Source organism: Orcinus orca, chromosome 5 (assembly GCF_937001465.1).
Source record: "Orcinus orca chromosome 5, mOrcOrc1.1, whole genome shotgun sequence".
Taxonomy (NCBI): Eukaryota; Metazoa; Chordata; class Mammalia; order Artiodactyla; family Delphinidae; genus Orcinus; species Orcinus orca.
The window spans coordinates 76,453,531-76,468,775 of NC_064563.1; the positions used below are offsets into that span (position 1 = coordinate 76,453,531).

General features: G+C 44.9%; 1 long non-coding RNA gene across 6 annotated transcripts in view; it reads left to right on the plus strand.

Annotated features, from left to right (window-relative positions):
- LOC117196202 (uncharacterized) overlaps positions 1 to 15,245 on the plus strand; it is a 128,389-nt gene that overhangs the window by 24,461 nt on the left and 88,683 nt on the right. For all 6 annotated transcript variants that reach the window (XR_007477339.1, XR_007477341.1, XR_007477338.1 and 3 more), the window contains one exon: positions 1,850 to 1,937. This is a non-coding gene — a long non-coding RNA (uncharacterized LOC117196202). The remainder of the gene's footprint in view (positions 1 to 1,849; positions 1,938 to 15,245) is intronic.

Consider the following 15,245-nt stretch of genomic DNA (forward strand, 5'->3'; position numbering starts at 1 on the left):
ATCCCACAAATCCCATTTTCCTGTCCACAGCCTTTCAGGCTGGACCCCTGACAGGGGCCAGCACGCACGCCCGGTTCCTGCTCTGCCTGCCTGAAAATAACCTTCTCCAGAAAGACAACAGTGGGAGGGGAAAAGAGTGATTTGGCCTTGCTAGTAGGGTAAAACAGACATTATATTTTTTTCCTGCCACCATTTCTACTTTATTGGATCACATAACCATTTTTATTGTTAATTTAGGTACAAATTAATTGCTGTCCAAATGAATGAAAACACAGATGAACGCTCTCACCATTACTTGACACTTACATGGCAATTACTCAGCTTCGTAATCCAATATAGCGAATATTAGTGCAGCCGTGGTGCATCCTTTGGCCCAACGCACTGCTAATGGGAAGAATGGATGTCCCTGGAGATCCCCTAACAATCTGAGCAAACCTGGGAGGAAGGTGTTGTCGACCCCAGAGGCTTCGTGTGTACCTGTCTCCTCTTTCCAAGTGTAACTGAATAAAGGCATTAGAGGATTTGATGGTATTTTCACGTCCCTTGTTATTCCTCTGAGGGGTTTCTTATCACACCTGTGATTTTGTATATATTTAATCTCTTCAGAGCCACAGGTGAAACATCAGTCCTGGAAAGCATGTTGATAGGACTCCTGTCCAGGCAGCACCAGAGGCCCCCAGCCTGGGTGTGAGGGCCCTGCTATGTATGCCTGTAATCCCAGTACTGGCCTCATTGGGGTCCTGATCACACTGAGCTGGAACTGTCCAGTTACTTGGCTCAGCTTCCCCCAAATGGACTACAGGTACCTTGAAAGCAGGGACAGCATCTTACCCGTCTTTGTACCCCTGCTCGGGGCATGGTGTTTGGTATTGGTGTGGACAGTGATGCTCAGAAACGAAAAAAAAATAAAGCTTGGTGAGCCCCTCACTTTATCTGTCTGCAGCACCTTCTCAGTGTATCCTCTCTACACGGTACCACACACAAGTAATTTCCTCCTTTGTGTCATAGGCTTTTGTAATTTCCTGCCTAATTTTGTCATCTTTCATATAACAGTGAAAATAAAAACATCCATCTAGAAATATCTCCTTGATTTCCATTTGCCAAATCAATCTCATCTCCCCCTACCAAATAAAAGGTCGTTACTTCTTGATCAAATGAAAAGATATTTATGAATAATGGAATTATACTGTATAAAAATTTTATTAAGACAGGAGGAAAGTCCCTTAGTGGACAGCAGTCAATACCAGACTCTAGATTAAATCTGACAAATATTCTTTTCCTTGCCCTTGAGACAGTTGCACTGGAACTTGTTTTGAAGTTTTTATGATGAAATTTTAGATTCTCATCACAGAGAACTGAAGGTAAAGAATTCCATTACTAGTTTTCTCTAACCACTATAGCCATTTGAGAGCCTGTTTAGAGTTGAGAGAATTTCTGAGTCACTTGCAAGAAATTTTCTTTGTCTGCATACTTTACATTCCAATAGAAGAGCTCTTAACTTTTCGTCAAAAGTGGTTTAAAGCATCAGCTGTAAGCCAATTATAATGACTTTTTTGTAGTTGTTCTTGATTTTCTTACAGAGGATAGCTGCACAGATTTGTGTTCAATAGACGTTTTCAAGTTTGTACTCTGTATAGAGCTTAGCATAGTACCTTACACTTGATCAATGTTTGTTGAATGACTAGGTGAATGAATGAATGATTAGATGGATATCTCTTACACAGAGGTGACAAAACATTCATTTATCCTAGAGAGTTCTTCCTTTGATGATGCTAATAGAACTCATAGATTTAGACTAATAGAATGTCAAAGATAAAACAATCTGGTTCGGTATTTTTTCACTTTTCAGATTACAAAAGCAAGGTTCAGAGAACCCCAAGATCACTTGGAACCCTCAAGAGGAATTTCAGGAAATTGTACCAAATATGAACCCTAAGGTAAGCATGGGTTTCCATGGCAACAGAACATGGGCTATTTCATTACTTTCTGCTCTCTTTACATTTGTGCAATTCTCAGAAACTAGCTGGGATTCAGAAGTACATGAAAGACTAGTTCATCAAAACTCTTAAATACTTCTTGGATCTTTTTATCCACTAGTTACTATGGAGTGGAGTTCGGTATTCGGTGGATCAGAACATTCAGAGGGGTCTATTACCAATGCAAGGAGAGTGGAAAGAACTCTGGGTCCTGAGTCAGATGGGGCCCAGGCCCCAGCTCTGGAGCTATAGATCCTGAGGTGAATCAGGTCACCAAGCCCTGCCCTAATCCCTAAAGTAGAAGTGATAGCCACTGTTCCACCTTCCTCACTGGAGCTTGGAAGAGCCAATGAGAGAACAGATGTGAAAACGTTTTAGAACTTGTAAAGCATGCACTGTTCTCGATGTGTCCCTAGGGACAGAGTAACCAAGCAGATCCTTTGGAGCATGGGGGTGGAGGGCAACCCCGGGGTACTGTGCCTCCCTGCTCAAGAACTAAGAAATATAGGAAATTCACCTTCTGAGAGTCAAACCAGTGGTTCCCAACTTTTTCCGGTATAAGCCCTCCTTTTTATCATCAAAATCTTCCCCAGACCCGCTCCCACATGATATTTGTACTTACAGTATTTGTCGATTAAGAAAATACATACTGACCAAAAGCTATTATGAGTTATGTCCACGGTTTAATTGCTACATTGTATTAATAATTTTGACAAATACTGGTACTAGATTAAAGCAAACTGTGTTAGTTATTCAACCACCAAGCACTCACAGATTAGTTGGCTTCTCAAAAGACTTCCCTCTGCTCTCAAATCAGGAAATCCTGCATTGAACAGTGAAATGTAAATATAATGAACAGGTCAGAGGCAAGTAATACAATCATCTTAAGTGGACTCTGGCCCCAGGCTGAAGTCAGACTTTACCGATGACATTAACGTATCCAAAGAAACAAGGTGTTGTTTACAAGAAGACTTGGTTGCCAGTGGAAGCCAGAGGAGGTAGCTCCACTCAGATGAGGCAGCACCCTTGCAGCCCTGCCCGGGAAGATGTGCACTGACCTAGAGACTCAGTCTCAGGTCCTGGTGGAACAACTCCTTCTGTTCCACTCCAGGCTCAAATGAGTATCCTTGCTGCCAGCTGAGAGCAGCTGGACATCCTGACTGTTGTATTTCATTGCAGATGAATGTCTTGGCTGTAGATCATATAGCCATCCTAAGAGCTTGGGTAAGCTGAGACCAGCCCCGAGCAATGGCTGACAGGGCTGAACCTGGCCCTGAGGCCTGTGAGTAGTCTTGGGGCAGCCACCCTATTGGTCCTCACTTGGAGCATATCTTCTTTTTTCATTACCGCAAGCCATGATTTCTCAACCTCAGCACTACTGACATTTTGGATCCAATACTGCTTTGTCGTGGAGTGCTGTTTTGTGCATTGTAGTATGTTGAGCAGCATCCCTGGCTGCTCCCTAATATACAGCAGTAGCATCCTGCCCCTGCCCCCCCCACCCCGAGTTGTGACAACCAAAACTGTCTGCAGACATTGCCAAATATTCCTAGGCCAGGGGGAATGATGCCCCTGTTCCCCCGCCCAGTTGAGAACCACTGGCATGAACCATTCTAGTTAAATGTCTGCAGGATGCAACCACATGGGGTTCTTCTCAAAGACTAGCTCATTCCCAAATTACAGTACCTTCAATTTATATAGTGTCACCTTTATCCAAAAGATGTTAGAATTCTTAAAAAATCACTTTCAAGGAGCTTGTGTTAATTCAGAAATATGGTCAAGCTCCACTTCACTATAATGCAAAGGAAATAGGGATTCTGGCAGCTGAGTGAACTGAAACTTCCCTCTGATGCCCTAGTGATTCTAGGTCATTCTTCGGACCATCAACTGCTCCTTTTTTAAAAGTGTAATAGGGATGGATTGTGCTGACTAGGGGAGTCCCAGGAAGGTGTTGATATTTTGTTGATTTTAAAAATAAATCCTTGATTTGTTTGTTTGGTTTTTTTTTTGCGGTACGCGGGCCTCTCACTGCCGCGGCCTCTCCTGTTGCGGAGCACAGGCTCCGGACGCGCAGGCTCAGCGGCCATGGCTCACGGGCCCAGCCGCTCCACGGCATGTGGGATCTTCCCGGACCGGGGCACGAACCCATGTCCCCTGCATCGGCAGGCGGACTCTCAACCACTGCGCCACCAGGGAAGCCCCCTTGATTGGTTTTTGATTTCTTATTATTTACCTCTTCCTTCTTAAAACAGTACAAAAAAAGACATTTCAATTACCTGAGAAATTCAATTAGTTTTGTGCACTAAATTGAGGATTTTTGCTAAAATGGTTCCAGATTTCCCTAAATAATTCTTCCACTGGAAATTCCTTCTTCTGAGAAGAGCATTCTCACCACAGTCAAACCCTTCAGCAGCATAGAGTTCATCACTGCTCCTACTTACACAGAGAAATTTCCACCTAGTTCCATTCAGGAGTGGGGTTTTCCCCCTTGGCCTCATCCCTGCTCCCCAGGCCATCATTTGCTGTTCCAGGCCTTATAAGCACTGAGAGCTGGTGCCCAGTGAGGGTTCACACTGAGCCCCACACTGAATGCCTCCACGGGCTCCCTTCTTCCCCCGCCCCTCCCCCATTTCAAGGACTCAGGTGTTTTCCCTCTTCTCATCCTGGCCCAGCTGCCTCTTCCTGCCTCCCCAAGCTCAGTTCTGTCTAGTCTCGGGGAGAAGAAAATCTGGTTCCACAAGCACTCTCTGAGCTTTTGTGTCTAAACCCAGGTTCTGTGGTTTCCATATTTATTTATTGTTTCACTTATATATTTATATTTTTTTCAGATTATTTTCTATTATAGGTTATTACAAGATATTGAATATAATTCCCTGTGTTATATGGTAAATCCTTGTTTTTTTTTTATTTTATGTATAATAGTGTGTATCTGTTAATCCCATACTCCTAATTTATCCCTCTCCCACCTCCCTTTTCCCTTTGGTAACCATAAGTTTGTTTTCTATGTCCGTGGATTTTTTTCTCTTTTGTACATAGATTCATTTGTATTATTTTTTAGATTCCACATATAAGTGATATCATATTATATTTGTCTTTCTCTGCCTAACTTACTTCACTTAGTATGATATTCTTTAGGTCTATCCATGTTGCTGCAAATGGCAATATTTCATTCTATTTTATGGCTGAGTAATATTCCATTGTATATATACATATATATATATATATATACACACATCTTCTTAAGCCAATCACCTGTTGATGGGCACTTGGGTTGCTTCCATGTCTTGGCTGTTGTAAATAGTGCTGCTATGAACATTGGGGTGCATGTACCTTTTCGAATTAGATTTTCTTTCATCTTTTCTGGATATATGCCCAGGAGTGGGATTGCTGGATCATATGGTAGCTCTATTTTTATTTTTTTAAGTACCCTCCATACTGTTTTCTATAGTGGTTGCACCACTTTACACTCCCACCAGCAGTGTAGGAGGGTTCCCTTTTCTCCACACCTTCTCCAGCATTTATTATTTGTAGACTTTTTTGATGATAGCCATTCTGACTGGTGTGAGGTGATACCTCATTGTGATTTTTTTTTTTTTTTTGATTTGCACTTCTCTGATAATTAGCGATGTTGAGCATCTTTTTACATGCCTGTTGGCCGTCTATGTTTCTTCTTTGGAGAAATGTCTATTTCAGTCTTCTGCCCATTTTTGGTTGGGTTGGTTTTTTTTGATATTGAATTGTATGCGCTTGTGTGTATTTCTCTCAGTGTGGACTAGAGTGCCCTTGTGTACCAGTGAGAAGCAGAGCAAAAGGGAAATATACAGGTTACCTCTTGGAGATGTAACCCTGTCTTGTGTCTTACCAACTATTTGAGACAGAAATGAAGATGAAAAGGGGTAATGATCAAGGCAGCCCTGCACAGGAAGCCCGTTCCCATGCAAGCTACGTAGAGACTCAGGATGGCTGGGGCCTTGAACTCCATTTTTTTTTTTTTTTTTTTGCTGCACCACGTGGCTTGTGGGTTCTTAGTTCCCCAACCAGGGATCGAAACTGTGACCCCTACAGTGGAAGCACGGCATCCTAACCACTGGACTGCCGGGGAATTCCCCAGTCTTTTAGTCTTTTCCTGCTGGGGGAAAGGGGAAAAAAACCCTGCTTGGGGTTAAAGAGAGCCTCTTTGGGGTCCCTGAGTTATAAAGGTAGAGGTTCTGAGTTTGAGACCTTGCAAATCACCCCCAGTGAGAAGCCTGCTGGGAGGAGGAAGTGCAAGCAGGCTAGCCCTCACTCAAGGAGACCCCTCTAATGAGAGATGGGGAACCCATCGCAGTGGCAGCTGTTCTCCACCTGGCCAAGGCCTCCCATGACAAGCAGGAAAATAGGGGAACCTGGTCTAACTGTGAGGCAGGGGGTAAGATAAAGGCTTACCTTACAAGTGCCCTTCTCTCTTTCCCCAGCAGGGTGGGCTGGGTGCCAGCACAGACACCCAGCAGCTGCTGCCTGCCCTATGGTGCCTTTGTGCACAAGACACATACTGTAGTCTTTGTGTGGAAAAGCCCCACCCAGGGCACCTGACACTGAAAGTGAAGCACCCATGGTATTTCAGCCTGGCTCAGCTGCTCAGCTGGGTGCCTTCAGAGTGGTACAAACTGCACGGTCTTTCCTGCTGTGGCCCTGCTCACCCCAGTGAGAAGTAAGGAGACCCAATTTATGAAGCCTACTGGATGCCAGATACTACACACACACACACACACACACACACACACACACACACACACACACACACACACACAATTTCATTTAATCACCTCAACCATCATGTGAAGTAGGCATTTTTATCCCCATTATAAAGATGAGGTAACTAAGGCTTAGCAAGGTTAAGCAACTTGCCCCAAATCACCCAGCTAGGAAGACTTTTTTTTGAGTCTTAACAGAAAGGAACTGATCTGGAGGCTGTGAACAGCCTGCTGTTTCCCACTGCTGCTCTCCCTGGGAAATTGTGGATAAGCAGTGACCCAGGCAATGAAGGACTAAGAATCACACTGAGGACATAAGAGATTTCACCTGCCTCCTCAGACAGGAACGCAGGAAAGGGCTTTGCCTGGGAAGGTCTATTAGGGCAGTTCTCAGAGTGAGGCAGGACCGGCCACCTAGCATCTCCTGAGAAAAATCACTGCTCTCTTCAGAAATGCAAATTTTTTGAGATTAAAAAAAAGAATCTCAAATTTGCTTCTCATCTGTAATTTTATAATGACCATCCTATTTCCTAGTTGACATATGCAGCAGTAAAATAGCTGGAAGGTCAGTCAGGGGCATCAAGGGGTGGCGGGGAGGAAAGTTGGGGAATTTCGTGTCCTTCTCTGAATCAAGTGTGGGGTAGAAAGGAACCCCAAGAGGGAGGAGAGGTGGTAGCAGCTGCAAAGGAAAGACCACGCTCCCTGGGTCTGTAGGAGGAAAGCGGTCCCCAGAGAGAGCAAAAGGGGGGCAGGGGATGTCGGGGGTGGTCCTCTGCAGGGCACCGTGCGTGTCCATCTCCGCCGCAGGCCTGCAGCGCTGAGTGTGAAGAGCTGTGCTGAGCCCTGCATCCGGTCGGAAGTACAAGCCTGCAGCTCCTGGCTCGGGATGCTGCAGCTGCTCGGGGATCTGCACAATCAGAATTCTCCTAGCGCTTTGTGCCCGCAAGAATCTAGTCACGTGGTGGACGTGGTGCCTGGAGCTGGGGGTCAATGAGAGCTCAGTCTGCGAGAAGAAGCGTTCATTCCCTCTGAAAAAGCATTCCTTCCCTCTGAGACATATCCTGCTTCACTATGCACTGCTGGGCTTTTCCTCACAGGAAACCTCACCACCTGCGGGAAAAGGCTCCGGCCGGTGACCCAGGCCAGGTTGCTGGGCTCCCCCGCACGCGCGAGTCTCAGGCGCATGCGTGGTGAGCCGGGACGAAGGGAAGCACTTTCCCTTCAGACTAGGATTTTTTTTTTTATCAGAGGCTCGTTATTGGTACCTCCATCTCCTTTAATTCATTTTCCTCTCTACCACAAGGCTGACTTCTCACCAAGCTAGGATCTCATTCCTGAATAACTGTAGGGCGAGAGCTTTAGAGAGATCATTTCCCTCCTCCCCTACCCCTTTGCCAAGGATCTGTAATTAATTAAGAGGGCTAAAGCTTTCATTCGAATTTCCTGAGTCAAAACCAAGGCTTTGTTATTTCTGGGTTGCGGTGGGGGGGGGGTCGAAGAAGGAGCAGATTTACCTCTCTTCGACTTCCTCCAGGTCTCTTGATGGGAAGGCATTTCGTCATCATTTAGGCTCACATCGGTGATGTAAATCTTCTAGATACTCTCCCTCCAGCCCACTCAATCCCCCTCTGCCGAATGACATGCTGGACCCAAGATCTCGCCCAATTTGAGCCTCCCCAGATCCAGCTTGTTCTTATTATCGATGAACCTCCCTCCACACCCAGGACCAACAATTCCCTACTTTCAGAGGGAATTTGGTTCCTCCCTGTTGTTTTCCATTTTGTTTTGTGCTGCTGCTTTTTGTCCTTCCTCAAAAAACCCCTCATTCCTGTCAAAGACCTGTCAGAAATCACTACTGTCCTATGTAATGGGCACAGATGTCTTGTCAGAAATCCGGGCTCTCCTATCAGCAATCCCTGTTTTCCTGTCAGAAATCACTGTTGTGGTCAGGAATCACCCCTCTTCCTTTAAAAATCACTGTTCTGAGAAAAATCACCACTCTTCAGAAATCCTTGTTCTCTTGTCAGAAATGCACTAATATCCTGTCAGAAGTCAACATTTTCTGTCAGAAATCCCTGTTTTCCTGTCATAAACCATTGCTCTCCTGTCAAAAATCCCTGCTCTCCTGTCAGAAATTCCTGCTCTTCTGACAGAGATCCCTGTTTGTTGTCAGAAGTCATTACTTTCCCACTGGAAATCGCTGCTCCTTGCCTGATCCTTCTGTCCACAGGATATTCAGAATTGTTTGTCACACTTTGACATTGATAACTTTCCTGTGACTTACATCTTGCTGGCTGTTCACACCTGTTTTGCTGCATCTCTTGAAGCTCAGCGCTGGGTCCGGAAGCAGCCTGGGCCAGGGGGAACTGCACTGAGGCATCCACGGTCTCATGTGCCCCTCTTGGCTGATTACAGACAAGTCATTTTTGCTTGCTGGACCTTTTCCTCATCTCTTTGTTAGGGATGATAATATCACCATTCTGCCTGCTTCACAAGGTTATTTACTTTATTTAAAAATTAATTTTTATTGGAGTATGGTTGCTTTACAATGTTGTGTCGGCCTCCCCTGCATAACAAAATGAATCAGCCGTACACATACAGATATCCCCTCCCTATGTATAAAATTGACAACGGATGGGCACACACGGTATAGCACAGGGAACTCTACCTAAGGTTATGTACTTTAGATCAAAGACGGTTCTGACTTTCAGAAAGCCGCTACCTTATTCGAGCCAACATCTCTCTTCCTATAATTTTTGTTCACAGAGCAAGTCTAATACTTGTATGCCACAGCCTTTCAACTCACCTCTAAATCTTCTCTAACCCAATGGAAATGACCACAGTGCTCTAACATCCAGATGAAACCTGCTCAGTTCCCTGTGTAACGTGGTTTCCAGACCTGTTGCCAGCCTGGCCACATACAACACTCCCCCGAAGACATGTTCTATCATAGTTTGTTTGGGTTTCCCTAAAAGTGTGGTCTGAGCAACTTAGGGGAAGCAGGATTACCACCTCTTTCCTTCTAAAACAGATTATTAATGTGGCCCAAGATTGCATTAGCTTTTGTATCATTTACCAAATAGAATCTTCCCAGCCAAAAGCTCCATTTGTTCAATAAGTCTTTTTTTTTTCCCCATTAGAGGTTTGTAATTTTCTTTGAATAGATTTTTGCATGTCCTTTTAGGTTAAATGCAAAATACTTAATGTTTTAGATTCTTCAGGGAATGAGCACACTCTCTCTCTTTTTTCCATTGTATTTCTTTCTAGTCCTCAACACTGGAATCTAGAAATGGTATTGATTTAATTTGAATCTTATAATCTGCAATGTTGCTGAACAGATTTGTCATTTCTACTAATATTTCTAGATTCTCTGTCTCTTTCTTGGAGGGCATGTCCATTCTCTCTTATAATGTGGAAAGCTTTATTTATGGGAAGACACAGCAGTACTCCAAGCTGTAGCATTTTTTTTTTCCCTAGGAAACACTAAAAATGGGTGACAGCACCCTCTTCAGCAGGAGTGTTGCTGGCTATACCTAAAAGAGTATATCGTAGTACAAGGAAATGAGGACGACATTATTAGATGGGTAATCTTTAATTAATTCTGATTTCTATTTTTAAAAGTAAATCATTCAATAACTTTGGTAATTCAACCATTAATAGCAACAAATTACTTACCACATACTTCACAACTGAGCACCGATCACACCAAAGTTGGGATGATGATTAAAACAGGCTTTTCACTGAACTGTACACTTTTAGAATGGTGAATTTTAAAGTATGATTTTTTTCCAAAAAAAATAATCAGGAAAAATTAAAAGCATAGGCTGTGGAGACAAATATTTTGAATTTATATCCCATCTCTGCCTCTAACAGGCCCCGTGGCCTTGGGCAATTACTTAATTTCTGTAAGTCTCAGTTTCAACCTATGTAAAATGGGATTATGAATTGCTCCTCCTCCATTCCCCTGATAAAAGACCCTCTCCTCCCCCATATGGAGATATGGAGTGGCCAAAGTATCTCATTTTCCTAGATATAATGATAAGTGCAGATGTGCTCACATAACCCAAAGAGCATCCGTTGAGGTCTTGAAGAGGGCTCATGTGGATGTCAGGTCAGAATAGGGCTCTTTCCTTCTGAAATTATAAACTGTAAGGCTCATGGGAGTCACAGCTACTGGGGCTCATCTTTTCTATCACATGGAAAGAATATAGTAGAGAGTGAAGCTTACACAGAGGAGGTGGAAGGAGAGAGAACTTTTTGATAATATCGTGTGAGCACATGGATCCAGCCTACCCAGAAACTAGACAGCTCCTGGTATTTTCGTTCATATGTGCCAATAATTCCCTTTTTTCTTTAGCTTGTATGAGTTGGGTTTCTGTCGTGAGCAACCCAAAGAGGCCTAACATAGAAGTCTATTTGATAAGGCTGCTGTGAGAATTGTTTGTGGTAACACATGTAAAGCACCCAGTGCTTTTATAGAACATGTACTCAAAAATTGAAACTTACCGTTATCATCGTGATCATCAATATGCAATAGATAGGGACGGTTTTGTGTCTGCTTTGTCCCCTGCAGTAGCTAAGACAGTACTAAGTATAAAGAGTTCAATAAACATATCCTTAGCAAGAAATTTATATCTTTCCCTTAATATGGAATTTAAACATGAATTAATCAGAATTTTTCTCTGCTTTCTAGTCTTAGGAGATAGAGACAAATCAACAAAATGGAAAGAGTGCTGAACTGGGGAGCAAAAGACCAAGGTTCCAGTTCTGACAATGTTTTTCACATACTGAGTGCCCTTCCCCTCTCTGGGCCTTGGTTTCTCCATTTGTCAAGTTAGGCTACTGGGGCTAGATGATGTTAGTCCCTTATGAGCTCTAAACCTGAGATTTAAGAAAAAAGAGCAGGGAATTCTTTTAACACCCCATGATTTCTGAGGGTTAAAACAAATTCAATCTCACACACCCTTTTTGCATCCCTCAGTGATACATGATCAGGGAAGTTGCGGTACTTGCTGATGACCACTTGCAAGATTCTGTGATTTTGTGTAGGAAGATTTTGTGTAGGAGGAGGTTCAGTACTCTTCACTCGCTAACATAGAAACGTTGCAAAATGCATTTTAGAATGATTTTCAGCCACATGGCCTGAAATATAATTTAATATCCAGAAAAATATCAATGGAAACAATATGTTTCATTCATCAAGCATTCATTTAGGCCTTCTAGACACATACTGTGCCAAGTACCAGGGAAACATAGGATCTAAGACCCAGTTCCTGAGGTCAAGGAGAGCAAATCTTGCAAGGCTGTTTCCTGAATGTCTCGTTCATCAAGATTTCACTGGAGTTCAGATGCAAATAGAGATTTTGCTAACCTGGGTGTCCACTGTGTGCCAGGCACTGGGTAGACAAATTTGTGTACATCGTCTGTCACTGAGCTATAACTTTCCTGCACTTCCACCTCCCAGAAACACTGCTCTGGCTGAGGCCAGAGACAAGAGCCATGGTGACTGATCCTCCCTTCACAAGGAGGCCCTGACCCTCCCAGCCTCGTCCTCTCTCATCCTGGCTGTCTGATCAGAAATGAAGCTTCACTCTGTAGTGGAGCCTGGAGCTGTGGTATGTACAGCCATCTGAAGCCCTCACTTTGTGGAAGATGTGAGACATCAATTTTTACTGAAGTATTGGGGGGGGGCATAATTTTTTATGTTAAAATAAGTATTGATAGATCATGGAACAAATTTAAGATTCATTCATTTTTTTCCAAAAAATATTTATTGAATGCATACTGTGTGCCAGGCCTTGTCCTAAGCCCTGAGGATTGAAAGATAAATATACAGTACACAGTAAAAAAAAAAAAAAAATCCCTGCCCTCATGGGGCTCACACTCTAGTAGAAGGAAATAGACCAAAACACAAAACAAAACAAAAACCACCCCATAATATTTCACATGCTGACAAGGTCTATGGAGAAAAGTAGAGCAGAGAAGCGGACTTCAAAACGATGTCCAATTTGCAGAGGATTGCTTCAGGCTTCACCGTCTGATTCCTTGGGGCTCCTCCTTGCCTCGGCCACAAGGTTGCCTGGGCAAGGGATGGGGGTTGAGAGTTGAGGGTTGGTGGGGATAAGCAGGAGATGAGCTGGCCTAAGAGATGCATCTTGCGCATATCGACACAAGGAGAGTTGATGTGGAGGGAAGGGAGGCACCCAGTGGTGCCTCATGGCCCAGAACCCACACCCTATGGGACCCCAGTCAGGGCTTGAGCAGACTTCTGTCTCCATATTTCTACCTCACTCAGCATGATCCCCACTCGAGTTTCTCCGAAGCCCAGATGGCTGCTCTGGGGAATTTCCTTCAGTTGCTCCTTCACTTTCACTCGTCAAACTTCATCAGCAATTCCCCAGGCTCCGCCCCAAGCCCTTGCTCTTTTGGCCAAAGGCAGCCCTGCTCTGTCACCATCCCACCTCCTATGCCTACAGAGGTTTCCAGTGTGCTGAACACTCTCCTGGCCACACACGGTGGTGGTTTCTCATGCCTCACTCTTACAGGGCAGAGAGAAGGAGGCAAATCAGAGGAGTCGAGCTTGATGAGCAGCGGGGTGGGGGAACGGTCCTGCCCCATAGGACAGACACTGCAAGCCAGTGCTTCTCAGCCTTGACGATGCCCCAAAGTCAGTCGTGTATGGACTTGTTAAAACAGAGACCTCTGGGCCCTGCCCCCAGAGTTTCTGATTCAGTAGGTCTGGGATGGAGCCCCAGAATCTGCGTGTCTGACAGGATCCAGGTGGCACTGGTGCTGCTGAAGCCGAGCGCACACTGAGATGCAGGGCTCTAGGCCAGCCGGTGAGGCATGCTGCGTCTGCCCTCTGCGCTCCAGCCTCCTCTTGGGCCCTTCCCTACCCTCTAATTTGTGGACCCTTTTCCCTCTCCACTTTCTTCCCTTCCCTGGCCATCTGATTTTCTCTCTCACTCTAAAAAATGCCCTTTGGAGTGTGATCTGAAAAAAAATTCTACTAAGTTGCAAATGGCTGGCCATAACTATCATCCCTTCCAGGAATATTTGAATTTTGAAAGTCAAATAAACTCCAAAGCTAAATAAATAAAACTCTGATGGTGGAGTTCAGGGATCAGCTAGTGAATAGCGGCTGTGTTTGGAGGCTTAGAGCCTCTGAAACTGTGTAGGTGGCAACTCATCTTACCTCCCGCTGGGTGCCTCTGGGGGAATGGCTCTCGCCCAGCCTGGCTAAGAATTGAAATTCTATGTCCCTCTTCTCCAGAAGCAGTGAGGCAAAGATGCCACTGCGGAAGAGGAGAACAACTACCAGCAATAATTAAATCCCTCAAGGAGACAGGATTCTCAGTGTCTTTTGTGTTTTGGGAGTGTCTCTTGCTTTGGTGGAAAGAAAGAAAATCTGTTTTGACAGGCTCTGCTTCTCCTGCTGAGAGAGCCCCCTATGTAGTTGTAACAGGGCCTGGGTCTTTCTTTGAAAAATAAATTGACCAGAATTTTAAAAAGTAAGGTCATGGCCCCTGCCCCAGGTTTAGAAAGAAAGAGTGGGCAGGCTTAGAAGATGTGGGGAGGGCTTCCTGAAGAAGAGGCTGGAAAAGAAGGTGCGTGGAAGGAGGTCAGCCGTGGCCAAACTGCTCATCTGCCCAGAATCTCACCCCTGGGTGCTTGCCCTCCAATCCAAGAGACGTCTCTTGGCCTCACTGCCTCTCGTCCTTCTCCTGAGAAGCAGTCATTTCCCAGAGAGAGTGGGAATTCTGGCAGAGAAGGAGCAGAAAGGAGGAGCAGGGTCTTTGGTGGGCCATAGCGGGTCGTCCCTCCAAGCTGACTTGACGAGGGCAGCCATGTGGCAAGGTGGGCAAGCACCAGCCCGGGAGCCAGAGACCTAGTTTCCTGTTCTTGGGTGGCCTGGCTCAAGTAATTGTTTCTCCACCGCCCACTGAAGAGTTCATTGAGATGATCTTTAATATCCCTTCAGCCCCTGAAATTCCACTACCTCTTCTCCCATCACCATCTGCCGTGAGAGGTGCTTCAGGGAAGAGTTAGTGCATGTGGACCCACTAGTCAGTGCATGGATGACAGTCACTTTTTTCATCTCTTCTCTTGGCCTCACATGGAATTACACAGAAGGACGTGTCTGCTGCAAAGCGTTTCTCTGATCTGTCTTCAATGGCTATTTCTGAAGCCACATTACACACTGGGAAACCTCCCCATTTTCTCCCCTGTGCTCCACTTCTTACCATTCTTGTCGGTTTTGCACAAGGAACTCTACGGCGATCCCAACTGCCCTTGTCTGCCCCTGAGAAATACTGTTCCACGGTGTCCTTGAGGGCTCAGGTTGGAAGAAGCAACCAGAGTATGATTTTGTTTCATGACATGTAACTTTGGTAACATGCCTATGTAAGTGTGTGTGTGTGTGTGTGTGTGTGTGTGTGTGTGTGTGTGTGACACAAAGACTTAGGCTGGAGGCATTATAACCTGGCAGTGAGCTCAGGTTTTGGAGTCATACACACCAAGGTTTAAATCCTGCCTC